Source organism: Manacus vitellinus, unplaced genomic scaffold (genome assembly GCF_001715985.3).
Source record: "Manacus vitellinus isolate BGI_N305 unplaced genomic scaffold, ASM171598v3 scaffold_32_pilon, whole genome shotgun sequence".
In the NCBI taxonomy this organism is placed as follows: Eukaryota; Metazoa; Chordata; class Aves; order Passeriformes; family Pipridae; genus Manacus; species Manacus vitellinus.
In genome coordinates, this window is record NW_021940460.1 from 2,236,078 (window position 1) to 2,249,548 (window position 13,471).

The 13,471-nt window shown below is 49.7% G+C and overlaps 1 protein-coding gene across 1 annotated transcript in view; it reads right to left on the bottom strand.

Moving 5' to 3' along the window:
- The window catches only part of CALN1 (calneuron 1), an 82,788-nt gene that overhangs the window by 41,983 nt on the left and 27,334 nt on the right, over positions 1 to 13,471 (bottom strand). The window lies entirely within an intron of this gene.

Below are 13,471 nucleotides of genomic sequence, written 5' to 3' on the forward strand. Positions count from 1 at the left end.
GAGCAACCTGTGTTGGTGGAAGGTGTCCCTGTCCAGGGCAGGTCCCTTCCAACCCAAACCACTCCATGATTCCTATGATCTCCTCCTGCCTCCCCCTTTTTATGAAGGAATCAAGATAAGGAAGGGTCCAAGACTTGACCTGAGGAAAACTGCACCAGTCTCTGATGCAAAAGCATCATCATCATAACTGTGTCCTACCAGGAATGAAAACCCACAAACCACTGATGGAATAAAGGGAAAGGACTGCCCTGTATATTGGGATGGAGAGAAGTGCCCAGGTGGGCACAGGAACATCACAACCCCAGTGTGTGAGCAGAGGAACCAGTGCCATGGCAGGGAGGGCACAGAGGGGAGCTGGGGCAGGACCTGCAGCACCACCCCAGCAGGATCCAAGGGTGGGGCAGCACTGGAACCTTTGGAAATGATACAACTTTTCTAATTTTTAATGGTTTGAACTGCTCATAGATGCTCTGTGAGGCCCCCAATCCCTTATAGCATTTAGCAAAGAGTTGCCACAAGCTGCTTTTGTGGGAATACAGTTTGGGAAAAGGACTAAAACTCAGTTTTGTTACGCTGACCTTGATCTGCTTCAGTGAACAAAGCCCTGAAGAGAAAGATGTACTGTTGAAATTGGACATCTGGAATGCAGAACTTATGGACCACAAGGACATTTTTCAGAAAGCAGCAGATAAAGAAGACAAACGTGATGGAAAGTCCCTCTCAAAGGAAAAAGATACTAAAAAGCCTAAAATTATGGACTCATTAGCACAGAAAGTGAGAAATCCACAACCAATAGAAAACAGAATATTAATTAATGAAAGAGAATTATGTAATTAGGAACTAATGAACATTGATTTGTTTGTTAAAAATATATAAAAAGTGTTGTATTGGTGTCTGTGTGGAGGCAGGATTTTGGTGACTGTGGATTCACAGCCAGTGCTGAGAATAAAGTAATGCTTGGCTTTCTGCCACTAAAAATGGGTGTTATTTCTGTTATCCCAAGGATTTTGGAATTATTTGGCAACTGAACCACAACAGGCAAACTGCTGACACCACCACAAGGAATGACAAGGGGGGAGTGACAAAAGGCCACATAAAGGTTTAATTGGGAGCCCATTACCCACTCAGCTTTCTAACAACTGCTCTGGGGCACATTAAAACCAGCCAGGAGCTGGAAAAACATCTGCTGCCTGCAAAAGTGATGCTCCTTCAGCTTCTGGGGGCCCTTGGCTGGAGCACCTCTGAGACATCACAGTCTGAGTGTCTACTTGAGGTCGACAATTGTGCTCTGAGCTCAGGCACAGACTCAAAAGGCAGGACTTCATTTTGCAGGTGCTGAATTAACAGGATGGAGATTTAATTGTGGGAGTGATTTAGGTCTCCAGCAAATGGCACGTTCAGGGCAGGCCTGGAGGTTGTGAAAACAGGCAGGGATGATGGAAACAGTCCCATGGAGGTTTAGTTGTGGGCACTGTCTCTTAATATAAGGTCTGTGATGACCTTGTGTGAGTAAGAACTGGGATGTTTCTGCACGTTGTGGAAGAGACACATTCAGGGAAGGAAAGTCAGGAGCAGCCTCCTCAGTGGAGACTGGACTTGCTTCACATTCAGAAAAATTATTACATATAAAATATGATGTAATATGTCACATATAAAAATAATCATGTCACCATATCCACTAGAAATTTCTGAGCTGCAATAACCCCCCCCACTGTGGGATTCCTGAAATCCTCAATTCCTGTTGCAATTACATTTTTCATATCACCTCTATCCCTCCCTGAGTCCCTGGCTGCAAAAGTGTGACAGAGCACTTCCAGGCTGTTTCTTCCTGCAGATTCCACGCCTTGGCTCCTATAAATCAAATTATTTCTCCCCTTTGCTTCCCCTCTGCTTCTCCAGGCGAGTGTGGCACGTCCAGGGGCAGCAGAGGGATGTGTCCTGTCCTGGGAAACTTTGTCAGGAAGGAGGAGTGAAGTCAGCAGTGATCATCACACGGAGAGCAAAGAGCCAGGCTGGAAGTGGAGAGAGGATTAGGACTTTTCCTGGTGAATTTTAATGGCCTTTAATCAGCCACTCCACGGTGATTACCAGCAACGTTCCGAGTCCGTGTTTCATATGCAAGTTGGGCATGACGTGATTGAAACGGGTTTTAACTCCCCTAATTTAATTCCTGCATGGCAATCAACACTCAGCTGCCTCCGAAGAGAGGGAGAGGGAGAGGGAGAGGGGAGGGGAGGGGAGGAGAGAAGACAGGAATTATTCTTCAGTCTATGGATCATGGCTCCCCAGGGCAGTGGGCACAGCCCCAAGGCTGCCAGAGCTCAGGGAGGGTTTGGCTGATCCTCTGGGGCACAGGGGGTGACTCTTGGGGCTGGGCCTGTGCAGGGCTGAGGGTTGGATTGGATGGTCCTTGTGAGCCCCTTCCAACTCAGCATGTTCTGGGATTCTTTGGTAGCATCATCTTTACCCCAGGGGAACACAGAGAGCTCTGTAGGAAGTTTGTAGAGAGACCAATTCACCACTGCAACTGAAAAAAATGCACTAAAAAAGTGGTATAATGAGTCACAGAGTCCCAGAATGGTTTGGGTTGGAAAGGACCTTAAAGATGATCCAGTTCCACCCTTGCCATGGGCAGGGACATCTTTCACCAGACCAGGTTGCTCCAACCTGGCCTTGGACACTTCCAGGGATGGGGCAGCCACAGCTTCTCTGGGCAACCTGTGCCAGGGCCTCCCCACCCTCACAGGGAGGAATCCCTTCCCAATATCCCATCTATCCCTGCCCTCTGGCAGTGGGAAGCCACAACAATTGGCTACTGCTCTGTAAGTAAATCTACAAGTAAGGTTTGCAAGGATCTGTCACCAGTTTTAGAGATGCCCTAAATGCCCTAAACCAGGGGCATTTCTTGTGCCCTGGGAGCCAGCCAGGCTCTGAGCAGCAGCTCCAAAGCTTTGCCCAATGGTGACACCTGACAAATTGTTGGAAAAACCCCCATCAAAAAAAAAACAAACTGGAAAACCCCCCATCAAACACCTTCAGGTAATTTTCATTTGGCCAAGTCCTAAATGGATCCATTTTCTGGTACAAATGATATAACACAAAACCCCATTTGATTTGTTTGCTGCAAAAACACGCTCCAGATAAATAACAATGTTGTGTTACTTTTGAGTAAAATACATTTTAAAGCAAGTTGATGAAAAATAGGCACATGTTCAGTCAAAACATTGCAGGAATTCTGGGACTAATGGCAATTTCAAAGTCTTGGCTGAAAGTTCTACTTCGACAAAAACAAAGGGCAATTTTTCAAGGAAATTGAATTCAGGAAAACATGTTGATTATCTCTAATCACCAGGGTAACTATTCTCTAAGGTATTACCCAGGTATCCCAAACGAAAACACCATTTCCCCACAGAAGAAAGGAGCACAAACAGACTCAGCTCTTCCCTCAGTTCCCGAGACCTCGATCCTGAAGGATTTTTGCTGCCAGTTCTCTGCCTGTGCTGTTGGGTCCAGCATGAATCAAGAAGCCATAAAGCAAAGAACAAATCTAAATCCTCTCATCAAACTGAGAGCAGGACCCAAAATGTTGGCCTGGGAGAGCCAGCACACATCCCTTCCCAGCCCCCAGGGGTGTTATTTTGGACCAGTTCAGCCCTGTCCCACTGGAGTTTGCTTCTTCCCTATTCCCCTGTATTCTGAGGCACAGGAAGAACTGAATTTATTCTTTATTTCCTAAATCAAGGGCTTAACATGGACTGAACTGAGCCTGTTCTCCAAAGGAGGAAACCATCCCTGAGGGGTTTAAGGGAACACTGGAGGTGGCACTCGGTGCCCTGGGCTGGGTGCCAAGGGGGAGCTGGGTCACAGGTTGGACTCAACCCTCTCAGAGGTCTTTTCCAACCTCACTGATTCTGTGAAACATGAAGTTGGGAGAACTCCCAGAAGATGCAGAAGGTGGCAAAGCCTCAGCAGGACGGAGCTGAGGTCCCTTCTCCACCAGCCTGGACACACCTGGACATCACAAGGGTTTGTTCTCATTCCCTTAAACACTTTACTAAGTTAACAAAGCAACAACAATCCTGGGGAAGGGGTGGTATTTTCCACACCTATCCCACACTGAATCAGCCATTCCTGGAGGGTTTCAGCATCACTGGAGTCTATGATTATGATATGTAACATATTCCACTTTTGCTCTGAAACTGCCCTTGGCATTTGAGCCCCTCTGACTGTCAGTAGGACAAAGAGACACAGGCTGAAGGGGGGGTTGGAATATTCACACAAGTGTTTCTGAGCCACGAGCTCAGTGGGGTTTTCATGCCAGTTGTGTTAAAGATGTGGCTTTAGGAAATGCAAGGATGGAGCTGATGTGTAACAGGAAGTATTGGGGACAGGATATGTTTTAACTTCTATTATAGTCATGGAATGGTTTGGGTTGGGAGGGATGTTAAAGCTCATCTCATTCCACCCCTGCCATGGGCAGGGACACCTTCCACTAGCCCAGGTTGCTCCAAATTGGCCTTGGACACTCCCAGGGATGGGGCAGCCACAGCTTCTCTGGGCAACCTGTGCCAGGGCCTCCCCACCCTCCCAGCCAACAATTCCTTCCCAATATCCCACCTATCCCTGCCCTCTGGCAGTTTAAAGCCTGGCTAATTTAGTGAGAACATGTGCCTGCACACCAACTAGCCCTAAAATAAATATTAATATTGGCTCAATTGTCTCTTCATACAAAGGACACAAGTGCTGGAAGCTGAGGGTCCTGGGTTTGTCTTCCCAAGGGATCACAGTGCCTGAAGTGCCTGAATTCTGTCACCTCCACAGAGCCTGTCTGCCTTTGGGACAGCTCTGCTCAGAGCCTGTTCCTCTAAAATGCATCAAAATGCATCACTTTATTTCATTTGTCTTTTCATTGCTCTGTCACTTCCAAAAGTTCGAGGAACTGGAGCTTCACGGGGGAGCTGATGGATTGACAACGATGTTTGCTGCCAATAATCCCCCAAGCAAACCAACCTCAGGGGGAAACATCTAAACCAACACACTCAGCAAGAGTGGGAAGAGATTAAAAACATGCAAATCATTGTTATGTGGTTATTTTCCTCCAGGGAAGGCAACAGCCTCCTACTCCCTGCTCCAAAAATGGGGCAATTCCATGAACTCCACCGTGGACCTCGCCGGGTTCTCTCCTGAGGGTCGTGTTGCTGCTCAGTGTGGGAATGTTGGACACTGGAGAACAGCTCTGGAGGGAACTGCACCACCCTCCTGGCTCCTTTTGAACAGAGATCTTTCCCCTCCAGGTTACATCTGCTTATTTACATGAAAAAAAAGGATCAAAATCAGTTTGGAACCCTTCCCACCACACTCACAGCCTGCTGAATACTTCCAGCTTCCTCAGGTTGCTCTGCCATCAGTGTCTCCACCCTGATCCATTCTTTTACCTGTCAGTAAATGTGTGGGGATACATAACTATCTATTTTAATTACCACTTTATAGTGTGGTGTGTTATTCAACAGCCAAAATAACAAAATCATCTCTCTGTGACACTGTTCCCCCCACCAGCTCTGGAGGCTGCACCCATCTCAGAGGGCAGGATTTCTGTCTTTGCCAGCACAGAAAGACACCCAAAGCTCCACAGACAGGCAGAAAACACACAGACAAAGAAACAATTTCTCAATGAAGTGGCAAATTTGTTTGAAAAAAAAAAAAAGCCTTTAAGGAATTTCTCTTGAAGATCAGCATCTTCCCCCCCACTTGGTAGGACTGTGTTGGGAATCTGCTGGGAAATTGTAATAATAAATTCAGAGCCTGAATTTATTCTGGCTCTGGCACAGGGAGAGGTGATGCCACAGCACCAGGAACACTCTCAGTACCTTCCCATCCCCCCCAGCCCAGGAGATTCCTGCCAAGACCCAAACCAAAGTGCAACAGCCCCAGTGGCAGCACTCAGGGCACAAGTTCTTGGAGAAACCAAGGCAAGAGTTTGTGCAGATCCCTTGGGAAGGGGAGGGAGGGGTTGGTCCAGCCCCCATCCCACCTCCTGCCATCGGAGAGGTTGGCAAAGAAGAATGGAGGGAAATGGGGCAGCATGGCCAGGGCATCTCCATCCAGGGAAAGATCCCTCAGCAGGGATGGCCAGGGAATCCTCTCCACCTTGAGGGCCAAGGGAAAACCTTCCTGTGGATCACGAGGGAAACATCTCCATCCTGATGGCCAGGGCACAAATTCAGTGTGGATGGGCCAGGGTAACATCTCAACCATGATGGATGAGGAAAAACCTGAGTATGGATGGGCAGGGAAACATCTCCATCCTGATGGTCAAGGAAAACCTCCCTGCAGATCACCAGGGAAACATCACCCTGATGGATGAGGGAAAACCTCAGCATGGATGTCCAGGGAACATCTCCACCCTGATGGATGAGGAAAAACCTGATTATGGATGGTCAAGGAAACATCTCCACCCTGATGGATGAGGAAAAACCTGAGTATGGATGGCCAAGGAAACATCTCCACCCTGATGGCCAAGGAAAGACTTTCCTGTGGATCATGAGGGAAACATCTCCACTCTGCTGGCCAGGGAAAAAAACTCAGCATGGATGGCCAGGGAAACATCTCCACCTTGATGGATAAGGAAAAACCTTCCTATAGATCTCCAGGGGAACATCTCCACCCTGATGGATGAGGGAAAACCTCAGTATGGATGCCCAGGGAAACATCTCCACCCTGGTGTCCAAGGGAATCTCCCATCCCATGGTATCTCAGGACAGTTGGTGCCTGGAGAACCATCTGCCAGGGCCACCAATGTGCCACCACCTTTGCTCCTCAGGCCAGCAAGGGCGTGCCCAGTGCCAGGGGGACACCCAGAGGTGGTGGCTGGGTGGGCATGGCAGGGCAGCAGTGGAAACCCTTCTCTTCCATAGGAAATTCCCAGCAATCCCCAACACAAGCTGCTCCTTGTGCCTCTGCACAAGCAGAAATCCAGAAATGCCCTCTGGAAGAGGCACCAGGATGTTCCAAAAGCTCCTTCAGGGCTGTCCCATGAGGTATTTTGCTGATAAAACTGAAAATCTTAATATCTAACCATGCCATTACTCCAGGCTGGATGGTTCCAGGTGGGTTTATTCAGAATTCCAGAATCCCAGAGTGGTTTGGGTGGGAAGGAACCTTAAAAACCAGCCAGTCCCACCCCCTGCCATGGGCAGGGACACCTTCCACTAGCCCAGGTTGCTCCAACCTGGCCTTGGACACTCCCAGGGATGGGGCAGCCACAGCTTCTCTGCCCACCCTGTGCTTCTGGCTTTACATGTTCAGGTTCCAGCAAAGGGCACCAAAAATCTTGGATGCACGCTGGGAAAACCTGAGTTAAACCCTGTGCTGTAGAAATTTCCTGGCAGCAGGACCTGCAGGTCCTTCCTCAGCGCCACAGCATCCCCTGCTCTTGTGTCTCACACCAACAAACCTCAGCCTCCACCTGGGCTACAAATACCCCACCCCAGAGATCTTCTGCAGCTTCTCCATTTCCATTTTTCTAGAAATCTTCCTTCCTTCCTTTTTTTTTGTTGTTGTTGTTCCAAGCAAGTCATTTCTTTTTTAGCTTTTCTTTCACACAAAAGGTCATTTTCTTTCTAAACACATTTGTTCCCTGCAAACATTTGCCAACACTTGAGGGGTTTGTTTGTTTGTTTATGAGCAATGCAGTGTCTATTTTCCTGGTTTTGCCTCTAATTCTTCAATTGCAGTGTCTATTTTCCTGCTTTTCCCTCTAATTCTTCTATTTTCACAGTGTTTTTGCTCCACTGAAAGCCAGGACTGGGAGGCAGGGCAATATATGGATTCCCATCTCAAAGTGGGGATTCTTTAGGACAAAGAAATAGAAAAAGTCCACCACTGTCAAGCCTGTTTTAAACAGTTCCCAAGCTCTGATCTCCATTAAAATCAGACTTTTCTTATGGTCAATTAAGGACTCGACAAATTTACTGCAGTGCAGTGAAAGAGGGGATTTGGTTCCAGGAACTGAAGTATCCAGGGAAGCCAAAGGCAAAGTCCTCCAGTGACACCTGGATTGCAGATCCTGACTTGTCCTTTTCTCTGTGCAGAGGGGAAGGGTGGATCCTGGGATCTGGTGCTGCTTGGGATTTAAGGACTTGCCTCTGGAAGAAACTCCTTCCTGACCCTGGGAGGGCTGGGATTTGGGATTTGAAGACACAACTGCTGTTGATAAAACTCCCCTGGGTGTTTTTGTGCCGCCTCTGCCCCATCACCCAAAGGCACCTTTCAAAGGCCTCCAGAGAAAAATGATCCCCATCCCAACACAAGCAGCTCTGGGAATGTTTCTGGTCCTCAGAGGGGCTGGAGAATCGGATCCCCTGGGCAAGGAGGCCACAAAAAGCTCCAAACCCTCTCCCCAACCCTGTGCACACATCAGGGTCATATTTCCTAAACATTTCTCCTCACATTTGCAAGCAAAACCGCTGAGCAGTTCCTATTTCCCACATCAAGCAGGGGCAATAAAACCCACAAAAAAGCCACAGAGCTGCAGCCTGAGTTTATATATAAACTGGCCTAGAAAAAATAACCTCTGTACAGCAAGAACTGGTGGGGTTTGAGTCCATGAGTGTGCACAAAGCCCCATCAGCTCCTGCCAGGGCAGTTTTCCACTGTCATCCTGCAGGCAGGAAGCCTCTGGATGTGAACTGGCTGCTTTAAATAGGCTGGGAACCAAAGCTGGAGAGCTTTCTGAAGGCTAAATGTGTCAGGAAGGTGGTTGAGGAGAAAAAACCCAGCGGGACAATGAAGCTGTGCTGTTCTGCTGCTCTTGGTTCACAGCTGCTTCCAAAACATTGCCATTTCCAGAGCCTCCAGTTCTGAGCTGTAAATTTGATCCTGGTGACTTGAGAAGTGGATTTTGTTACAGGGATGAATGTGCAGTGGTGAAAATGAGGCTCCTTCACAGAAAGGGATAAAATAGGGCCTCCCAAAATCGCTCACTCCTGCCTGGTGGTGGATCCAAAGGGGTTACAGGGATGGGACAGTCTCCCTGTCCAGGGACAGCTTTACCACCATGATCCAGGAACCTCTGCAGGGTTCACATCTGCACCAGCTGTGACAGCACATCTGTGCTGGCCACAGGGATCAGGAACAAAGAGCAGAGTCCTGTTGATGGACCCAGAGTTCAGCTTTCCCAGCCATGGAGTGCAACCTACTCTGTGTCAACAAAGGGAGATTTAATGGAGCAACCAGAACTGTCTCCTTCTGCTGGTAATGGTCTTGGCACCAACAGGGCAGGTCCATTGTACATAAATCAGGAAGGTCCTTGAAAGCCTTGCTGGGAGCTCTCAGGTGGCTTTGAGTGTCCCCAGTGCACACAACACCTGAGCCACTTTTCCAGACTTTCTTTTTACCACCTGGAGTAAAACTGGCACTTTTGAAGCACGAGGCATCTCTGCATCCCTGAGTCCCAGACTCCCAGGATGTGCTGAGCTGGAAGGGACCCCCAAGGATCATGGAGTCCAACCTGCCACCTGCTGTGCAGGACCCACATCCCCAGTCCTGCCTGTCCCCCCAGAACTGCAGAGACACCTCTCCAGTGGGGAAGTGTGAACTCTGAGCAGCAGAGCCCCTGTGTTGGTATTCTGCTCTTCCTGCTCCTGCAAAGCAGCTTTATATATCCCCAAATAAATATTTTATCCCCAAATAACCAGGCTGCTCCTGAGCACTGAAGGGACACCACAGCTGAGTGGATGGTCCAGCCCCATCCCCTGGTGCAGGACAAAGCTGCCACAGCTCCAATGCTCCAGCACAGGAGGAAATGCTGTTCCCTGCAGCTTCCACGTGCACACAGTGAAGGGAGAAAGGGTGGGGGGGAACATAATCAGGCCTCTCAGATGATCCCTGTACAAAATATTGACTTTTCAAAATAATCTCATCAGTGCTGCTGGGCACGGGATTTATTCTGCTCATGGTGCAGTTGCAGCCTTGCTGTTTAACCATTCAAACTTGTTCTGACTTCCAAAAGCATTTTAAGCCAAGACAGGGGTTTATTTTAATTAAAACCCTGTCATCCAAGGTTGTTATTACTTCTGGTCCTGTTCCTTCCCCCAGGGACTGGAGATCCTCCACGCTACATCCTGTAGAACACTTGAGCCTGAAGGTCTTTGCACTCAGCAAGTGGACAAAAAATTGTAAGTGAATATGAAATCTCACTTTCTCCCCTCTCTTTTCATCCCTGGCAGGGCACAGGGCACAGATTTGGAGTCTGTTTGCCAAAAAAACCCAGGAGCTGCTATTTACCAATACTGATGTTTGGCTTTCCTGTGATGCTCTGGGTCTAAATCCCTTCCCAGCCCTGAATGGCCCTGCAGTGGAAATGCCTCCAACTCACCTGGACAAAACACAGCCCTTGGGGCAGAACTGGAACCATTAGGCTTTTTTCTCATTATGCTTTTTTTTTTTTCCTCCCCATTTCATTCTGAATGAAGGTGGAAGCAGCCAAAGGGGGTGTTGGAATCAATGCTGCAGGCTTTTCATGGGGGGCTGCCCCAAACCAGGCCTTCCCTGGCTGCTTCCAGCCTTCCAGCTCCTCCTGACTCCCACCCTGCCTGCCCAGGGCTGGCTAAGGGTGACCAGGCAGCTGTGTGTGCAAGAAGAAACATTTAAGATGGTTTAAGAGTGTCTTAAACATTTAAGACAGTGAAAGATGTCTGTGCCTGGGTAAATACCACTTCCACTTGCACACAGGCTGAGAAAACCCTCTGGAAAACAGAGCAGGAGAACCTGGGGATGTTCTCCAGAAGGGGCTCAGTGGGAGCTGCATCCCCCAGGAGAAATGATGGACTTTTGGGATGGAAAACAGCCCATGTTTCCCCGCCTCTCCTGATGTCTCATTGGTGTATTTGCAGGGCTGAATTTTGCCTCCCCTCAAACACCTCCTGACCCTGTGCAGGGAGCAGGGAGAGCCATTCCAGGTGGAGCAGAACAGATCACTCCTTCCTGGGAAAGCAAGGGCAGGATGCCCTAAACACACCCTGATAGGATTCAGTTTAAGGGATGAGCCTGAGATGAGCTCAGCTGGGTAAAACCTGGTGCTACCAAAGCCAAGCTCAGGGTTCAATCCCCTGGGTGGACTCGATGGTCCCCGTGGGTCCCTCCCAGCTCAGACCTTCCTGTGACTCCAGAGAGGTTAAACAATCCTGGAAATCCCACAGGGGAAAGCAAGGAGGGAAAATACATCTGAGGGATGTACAGAGACCCTCCATGTCTCTACTACCTGCCCAAGCTCAGGTCTTGGCTGAATCCCCCCTCTCCCAGGCTGTCCATTGCTCTTGGGGCAACACATGGTAGTTGGGATGCAGCCTTTCCCTATTGTTTCAATCCTGCCCTTTCCACACATGATTCCTCTCTCTCCTTCCTATTCTTCCACTGCTTCTACCCCTTTCCCACCTCCTGGAGCCCTCCTGCTGGTGTGAGATCCATCCCCTCTGCAGCTCCTTCCCTCTGGAACCACCTTCCCATGTCCCACCAACTCCCTCCCGGCTTCACCTGCAAATGCAGCTCCAGGCCTGTTCCTTTGAATTCCTCCCTCCTTCTGCTGCTGTTTGTTATTTAACTCTGTAATTGCACTATTTCAAGGGATTTTAAGGCATGTTTGGAGCAGAGTTGGCACAGAAGTGCCCCACTCTAAAAGTGGGACCCTCAGCAAAAACACCCCGAGAGCCAAACCCGTGAGAGCTGGAGCGAAGCTGTTGGGGTGGAAGAGGGGAAGGCACTTTCTGGATGCCAAGGTGGATCCTCTGTCCCCTTGGGACTGATGGAAGAGCCTCTCCCAGGTGCCTGTTGCTGCCTGTGGCTTTGGGGTGGGGTTTCAGGCTGGCACTGCCCACCCAGGTGACCCCCAGGCAGGAGGGTCCCTCCCTGTGCCACCCCGCCCTGGGCACAGCTCGTGGGCACTGCCCACTCCTTGGGGAAGGGCTCTGGCAGCAACCCAAGCCCCCTCTCCCTGCCATTCCTTCCCAGAGAATGGGAAGATTGCATGTCAAGGGGATGTGGGAAGCACAGCCAAGCCCTGATGCTGGAAAGGGCTTTGTTTCCCATCAGGAATCCCACTGGAGACAATGCAGAGCCATAAATGCTCGAAATGAGGTGACTTATGGCCCTGCAGATGCCTTGGGTAAAGCCAGGCAGGAATGGGAAGAGGGAATCTGCTCCCTGGGTGACACCTATGTGAATTTTCCTTGCTTTTTCTTTGGGAAAAAGCAGCAAAAGGATTGTAATCTTCACTCCTATCCCAGGAGAAAAGCAATTTGAGCTGAAGCCTTCCCTTCCAAGGCTTTGAAATCCAGGAAAGTGCTATGGAAAGAGGTGTATTTTTACCCTTAGAAGGAGAAGATCACAACCATTGTTTCCCGAGGCTGGTGGGATCCAGGGTTTTGTTTCCTGCAGGGACCCCCCAGGGCTGTCCCTGCCCACTGAGGGGCTGGTTGTTGGAGTCTCTGCTCAGTTTTCCCTCATCCCACCCCAGCTGGGGGGGCACAAGGTCCCTGGGGCAGGGAAAGCTGAGCCCAGGATCCTGCTGCTCCAAATCCTCTGGGCAAAGCCACCTCAGGCATTCCCAGGGGCTGGAGGGGCACTGAACAGCAGCAGCTTCACCAGGAGAATTCAGAGAGGGCTCCAGACTCTTCTGCCTCCCCATCCAAGAGCTCAGCTCACGAGCTTGGCTTTCCCAAGAGCTCCAGAGAGGGGCTGGAAGGGGAGCCTGGAAGGCTCAGTGGGACAGGATGGTGCTTCCTCCCCTCCCTGGTGCTCTCCCGTGCTGGGATGAGGCTCCCAAGGTACAAAACATTCCTGTTTCTCCCAGTCCTGCCCTTCCTGGTGTCCTCCAGCCCTCACCTCCCCCCCAGATTCATTACACACCAGAGGCTTCACCCCCATCAAACTCCTGCTTTGACAACCAAATCCTGGGATCCAGGGCAGGATTTCCAGGGTTGTTTCTGTCACGTGCCAGCAACAAGCTTTTAAAAGACTTTAAAAATACTTTTAGAAAGCTCCACCCAGTTCAGTCTGGACTGTGCTGGAGGGCAGTAAAAGAAGACAGAAATGCTCATTTCCAGGTTTGGCTCTTGTGATTCCTGTGAACTTGGTCACAGCTGAAGTGTCTGAGCAGGCAGAGGCTGTTGATGGCCAGTGAAATGAGCAGCAATCTCACAGGAAGCCACACATTTAATCCATTGGCAAGAAAAGTGCAGCACTGTGGGTCTGGAGAGGTTTAATCCTGCCATAACAGCCTGCACTGCTTTTCCTGGAAGCTCTGATGCTGTTGGAAATCCCACTGCAAGGCTGACAAAAGGCAGCTCCCACTGGCAGATCAAACCCCCTCCCAGGGTAAAACATCCCCTGTGCCAACCCAGCCCTCAGCCTGGGCACTGAATTCACCCCAGAAGCACCAGGGAGACCTGATCTCCTGGGCACACTTTGCTCCACA